The following is a 6,266-nucleotide window of genomic DNA, read 5'->3' as shown; positions in this document are numbered from 1 at the left end:
ATAATCTGATGCTTCAGTTCAAAAGGGGAAGGACCAGCAGTTCAGACACCAATAAAGGGTTGTCTTTAGCACTGCTCCTTAGCCTGTATTAAATAAAAAAATGTGCACTTATCTGCTGTATGAACCCTTCTGTAGATGCTCTTCAGATGCTCTGCAGCTGCAGAAGAGCCTCACTGCTTTGTGACAGCCTTTTGGGGCTACAAGAAGAAATTAAGTCCTGCTTCGTATTGGGGCAACATGAGAAACTCAGACCAGAATATGAAGCTACAAATCATATGTGACTCAGGACAATGTGACTGGCTCTCTCTTCACCAAGCAGAAATGTCTGGTGTGGCTCAAAGCCATCTTTCAACAGCAAAAGTAAGATCAGCTCCTTGAGGATCTGATTCCCAATTGCCTGTTTTGTCTCAAAAAGCTTTTGGAAAGAAGAGTAGTAGAAATAGTAAAAATAATAGAAAATAGTATAATTGGGGTTTTTTTTGTGGTTTTTGTTCTGGCTACACACTGAAAGGAATATACTGCTGGGAGGGAGGAAGGGAGAAGAAGAGTTGGAAGTTGCCTTTAACGTTGCTTGGGCCAGCGAGAGGAACAGTGGTGACGATTTTCCTGCAGATATTGGGGTATGAGCTCAGACTCTGTCTCACACTTGTTACCCAGCTGTGAGGCTGGCAGATGAGACAGGGGCAGTGGGAGCTGGCTGTGGAAGCTGGCCTTTCCCACCTACTGACACGTGCAGCACTGACCCCACAGCACACCTGGACTCCTCTCCAGATGCCTCCACTAAATTTCTTCCTGAAAAGGAGGAAGGCAGCAAAATGTAGCAGCAGCTCACTGATGGAAGGGGAGAGGCAGCAGCTGGGTCCCCTCTCAGTAATTGTAGGGTAGATTTGGGCTTTGCCTTAACCTGCAGCAGCTGAACCAGACCAAGAAGAAGGAACATTCCCACTTGCCCAAGAGGAACTAAAATTTTGCTGAAATCAGACAAAATCTTCAGTGAATAAGATGCAGTAGCAGGGTATGGGCAGATCCTCCTGGACAAAGAGGACATCACACCTTCAGCACTCTTTTTGACAGACCTCTTGAAACTGCTTTGATGTGGGAAGTAAAGATTGTGCTCAGCTGTGTGCTGTCCCAGCTGTGCCATGGACCGTGGAGGGAAAGGCTACAGAGACAGTGCAAGATGGAGAGAACTTCTCACCACTGCTGGCAGAAAACTTATCCTTGCTTCCTGCACACCCCCAGCTCTCTGTCCCCTCTGCTCCTTGTCTTCTTCTTCACTTCCCAACTGAAGTGCTTGCAGCAGGGGCCAAGCCCTGGACAGCTCAGGGCACTAAGAGGGAGAGTGCAGTGGTGGGGAAGAGGATGAGGAGCTGGACAGCCACGTATGGAAACATCAGAAATGATCACTTGAGGAAGTCCAGAGGAAGTGAAAGTATTTCAATGATGGCAACAGACCAGAGATGTGGACACATGTCATGGTTACAGGACAGCCCATGCAGGGACCCCAAGGACTTGGGGGCTGCAAGTTTTCCCTAAAACAGAACAGCAAGCTAACAGCCAGCTACTGGGCTCAAGCAACTTCTCTTTGTAAGCTCCTTTGCCATGGTAGAAAGAGGCCCAGAAAAGAGACCTCAATTCTTTGAAGTGAGCACTGAAATTATTGCCAAGGACTCATGGCAAAAGATCGTGGGAAAAGACTTTCTATTGATTTTTTTTTTAATTAGTTACTTAAAGCTTCCTCATCTCGGCCAAGGAAATGTAACCATTCACTATTGCCTGCTGTTCAGAATAGCTCCTGCACCCATTCATCATGTACTAGGAGATGTAAGCTCCTTGTTCTAGGCTTGTAACTCCTTTGGGAAAGTTTTCAGTTAAGGCTAAGGCAGCTCTTCAGTTTTGGTTAGATTAGATATATCTTTTTAAATACTCTGAGATATCTTTGGATCTCGATCCCTTATGAGCAGCTGGGGCATTGCAGGGGCCAGCAGCAGATGCTGGGAAGCAGAGGTGAGAACCCTGCTGGAAGAGCTGTGGGACAGATGTTCCTGCACATCAGGTCCCATCACAGTCTGCACCTGGCAGGGTGGCAGAGGGGAGGTTCATTTCCTAAACTGCCTCTGCTGCTTTTGCTGGGAGATTCTGGATAACTGTAGTTATGTACATGAGAGCCCAGGAGAGTCAGGAAAAACTGCATCAGGATGATTTAGGAGATCTGCATTGTCAGCCAGCTGGAGTGCTTGGAAGTGCCCACCTCCACCAGCAAGATCCTAGGGCTGTTCTGCATTCCTGGGAAAGATTTTCACATCACTGATTCCTGTATGTATGATTCCTGTAATTCACCTCCAAGCTGCAGTGTGAGCCCCAGGAACAGTGGAGGCTGTTCCACTTCACCCAGGAAAAGGGTTTGTAGTGATCTTGAGCAGCAAGGAGCAGTGATGATGATGGAGGAAAGGGTGAGAACCTGTGTTCTTCTCCACAGGGAGTATCGAGGGGGTACATGGATAGGGACAAACCAGCCTGGGAAAGTAATGGTGAAAGAAAGGGTGGATCCTGTGCCTGCCTCAGCCAGTCACCTTGGGGAAGTGACCTTGGCCTTATCTGCACAGAGACAACCAGGAAAATGAATCTGAATTAACCTTTGCAAATTGGATTAGCTAAACTTCATTAAACTGTCTATGTGGACATTCCTGTTCAGAATTCAAGCAGCTCCACTCATCCTGGCTTGCCTCATGTTCACAATAAATGAGAAGAAAAGAAACTCAGCCTTTTTTTTCTTTTTTTTTTTTTTTTCCATTGTGAGTAGGACTGTCCACACACCTGTTCTAAGTGGAGTTTAACTAAACCACTGTAACATCCAACTTCAGACTGACAATCCCTGGTGGTCTCACATTTCTTTGTCTTCCTACCACGCTGTCTATTTGGGCAAGGAGCTCTAGAGTCTCTGGATGAAGGAGCAGCTCTGATTGTATGCACAGACCATGCCTGCTGCAGGATCAACACAACCTGTGGATGAAATGTAGCCTCAAGCTGTGCCAGGGAGGTTAAGTTGGACATCAGGAGGAATTTCTTCAGAGAAAGGGTTGTCAAGCATTGGGCTGTCACCATCCCTGGGAGTGTTCAAGAAAGGACTGCACACTATTCTGGCTGACAAAGAAGTGTCAGGCACAGGTTGGACTCAGTAATCTCAGAAGTTTTTTCCAACCTGAAGGAAACTCTGTGACTTTGCAGAAGTGGTACCAGTGCAGTTGTAAAGCTGTTGATCTGAGTAAGAGAATGTCTACCAGGGATGGGTTGGTTTGAACCCAGCAAAAAACAAGGTCACATCACACCTGGTACCTAGAAAGGCAAGAAAACTGGCTGTGAGGATACAGAGTGAATAAGGGAATATTGAGTGGTTTCCCTTGCCTGTAGCAAAGCTTTCAATGCTTCCTCTCCCTAGAGCCAGGCTGGGGAGATATGGGCCCAACAAATGGGAAAGAAGGAGGCTGGAGCACTCACAGGGTGATGATCAGCAGTACAGAGCCTGCTTGGCAACTCATTGCTGTGGAGATCCTGGAGGGACTGGTGCTGATGGCCTGGATAATTGGGCACTCTCAGGAAGTTTTCAGATGCCACCAAAGGAAGCAGTGGGGAGGGAAGCACTTGACACCCAAGAGGCTGCAGCTGCTGTTGAGAGGGAGTGGAGCAATGGGCAGACAAGTGCACAGTCCTAATGGAATTACCTCACAAGGGAGCAGGACAGGCCAGGGGACAGCTGGGAAGCAGCTTGATAGGAAGCAGCTTTGTGGAAGTGGAGATGGGATTGCTGGAGAGTCAGGAACTGAACAGGGATCACTGCTGCTACACCTCAGCCGTGCTAGCAAGGAGGCAGGCAGCACATCAAGGCAGTGAGAATCCCCTTCATTTGGCCCTTCTGAGATTGTTTTGGAAACACTGGGTCCCACCTGAGGCTTCCTAGGACAAAACCAGCATTGAGAGATTGGAGCAGGTCTGGCAGAAACCACCAGGTACAAAGAGATGCAAAACCAGCTGGGTTTGTTCATCCTGGAGGAGAGTAGGAGGAAGATCAAACCGCTTTCTGCAGCTCCCTGAAGGAAAGGAGGGAAAAGACAGAACTCCTGGAGATGCAGAGCCAGCCTGGGTTGGTCTATGGTCTAAATTTGAGTTTTGAAACCCCAGACAGAGTGCCAGGCTCACCTGCAGTTCCTCAAAGGAAAGGGGTGCTCACACCATGATGCCAATCTACCTGAGAGTTTGAGGATGCTATCAGCATGTTTGGGCACTGCTGGTGAGAGTTAGAGCACTAGGTCCTCCATATTCCTATAAACTGGATTAGTGGAGTAGTAAACATATAATAAAGTAATGAAAAACATTTCTAGAGTGATTAATCTAACTGCTAATTGAGGAATCAGTCTGATCTCTCTTCATATGTAAAGGTGTGTTTGCCAAAGCTGCTCCTTGGAACTTGCTCATACCTTTCCATCAGTGGTTCCACATTTTCCTTTAGAACTCCAGTGAAGCCTGTGGGATGTGGCACTGAATTTACCTTTGCTCACCAGGCAGGAGACTGAGGCTCAGAGAAGCCAAGCAACTTGTTTGGAGTCACGGTGAGCACTGTGTTATGTAGATCATCAAAACGTTGAAAGCCCCTGCCTGGTGTTCCTGCCTCAGGTGTTTCTCCCCCTGTTTTTAAACCTGGGCAGGGTCCACTCTCCCAGCTCAGCTGATGGATGGCAACTCATTAAGCAGGAGTCATGCAAGTGGGTCTCAGCCCAGCGACAATTCCCTAAGAACACACAGCCTCTCCTGTGTTCACACAGAGAAACTGCTTTTATATCCCTAACTGTCCCTGAACCTCTTATTACTCCCAATTTGAAGTCCTTTCCTGGGGCACTTTCAATAGGACGGCTGGAAAAACCAGGCTTTTCTAATATGTCTATTTTTATTTTTATTTTTTTTCAATTTAAGGAGATAATAATTACGGAGATCATTGTGTTGATGCTCCAGTAGACAATCAGAGAGGCTCAGCACCAAACTGCTGGCAGCAGGTGGACTGTGAATCGCTATCTGCTCCAGTCACCTGCCAGGAGTCCCCCACCCCTCCTCAAGCAGATCCACTGATGGGTTGTTGTGTATTTTTTGTTGTTGTTGTTGATTGCTGACATAAAAGAAGCTGAAACGACACCGTTTTAAGCTGAGTATCCAAGGCGACCTCATTAACATCTCTGCAGAGGAGCCCTTTAAAAAACATCAGTCACGGTGGTCCTGAGTGGAACAGAAACCGTTCTGTGTTTTCTTGATCAATTGCTTAAAATTCAAGGTCGGGGTGCGGAGCAGGGAGGGCTCCCCGCCAGTCACTGCGGGGTTGGGCTGAGGGTTTTTTTGGAAAATAGTGATGCTGTCGTACTGGAGAAAATCCATGCACTCCCTCAGAGGAGCACTATTGGGAATAAATGCTGGAAGCTGTTCCACTTGAGCAGATGGCTGAAAAACTTTGGCTGAGAAATAAATTGAGTATGACGGTCTGAGGGCCAATCACAGATGGATGAAATTCTAGTGATGTCCCAAATGTCCTGAACATAGAAGGTTCTCTTCTTTCCCCTTTTGTGCTAAAAAACCATAGTAGGATTTTTAATACAGGCTGAAAAAACGCTGATGGAGTGAGACACAGAGATAACGCTTTAATGTCCTCTGGATCAGCAGCACGTTCAGGGCAGCCCCGAGGTTCTGCCACCTCCAGGTCAGTAGTGGAGGAAAGTGCTGATCGTGCAGGGACCATGATGGAAGGGCTGGGAAATGTCCCTGTGCTCCTTCACACCCAGCCTGGTGCCCACGTGCAGCACCAGACGTTCAAATATTCCTGCTGAATTCAAGTCGTGCAGAACCCAAAAGCAAATTTATTTTTTTCTTCAGGATCTTTCAGCCCAGCCTCAGGGTAGACTGGAAAACTGTGCTCTAACTGGTGTTAAATGGAGAAGTCACCAGGAACTCCTTCCCAGGGATGACCCTGGAGGTGTATGACCTTAACAACCACTCTCCCTCCAGTGCAGCACATAAAGGAGCTGTGAGCTCTGGGTTTCAAATCACGGGCTCTGGGATCCAACCCAGTGCAGATCCCAGACTTCCACTCATCTCTGCTCAGGCTCAGAAGGGAGATGAGCCACATTTCAAGTGGCACATGTCTTGCATGTCCTGAAAACACCCTGAGCCCAGATCCTCCCCTCCCAATTCCTCAATTGACAGGATGCCATGAGAGCTGGTGAGAC

General features: G+C 47.7%; 1 long non-coding RNA gene across 2 annotated transcripts; it reads right to left on the bottom strand.

The window, feature by feature from the left end:
- Window positions 1-328: 328 nt before the first annotated feature.
- On the bottom strand, window positions 329-4,664 carry LOC111935647 (uncharacterized). Of its 2 annotated transcripts, none has more exons than XR_015276656.1 (5): window positions 4,476-4,664; window positions 4,198-4,327; window positions 3,945-4,118; window positions 3,499-3,666; window positions 329-3,336 (listed from the first exon to the last, which is right to left on the bottom strand). It is a non-coding gene; the product is annotated as an uncharacterized LOC111935647 (long non-coding RNA). The 2 variants fall into 2 exon arrangements; XR_015276657.1 differs by having other exon boundaries at window positions 3,945-4,088.
- Between the last annotated feature and the right edge of the window lie 1,602 nt (window positions 4,665-6,266).

The sequence above is a fragment of the Cyanistes caeruleus genome, chromosome 15 (genome assembly GCF_971803275.1).
Source record: "Cyanistes caeruleus chromosome 15, bCyaCae1.hap1.1, whole genome shotgun sequence".
In the NCBI taxonomy this organism is placed as follows: domain Eukaryota; kingdom Metazoa; phylum Chordata; class Aves; order Passeriformes; family Paridae; genus Cyanistes; species Cyanistes caeruleus.
This window is presented reverse-complemented; position numbering and strand designations above follow the sequence as displayed.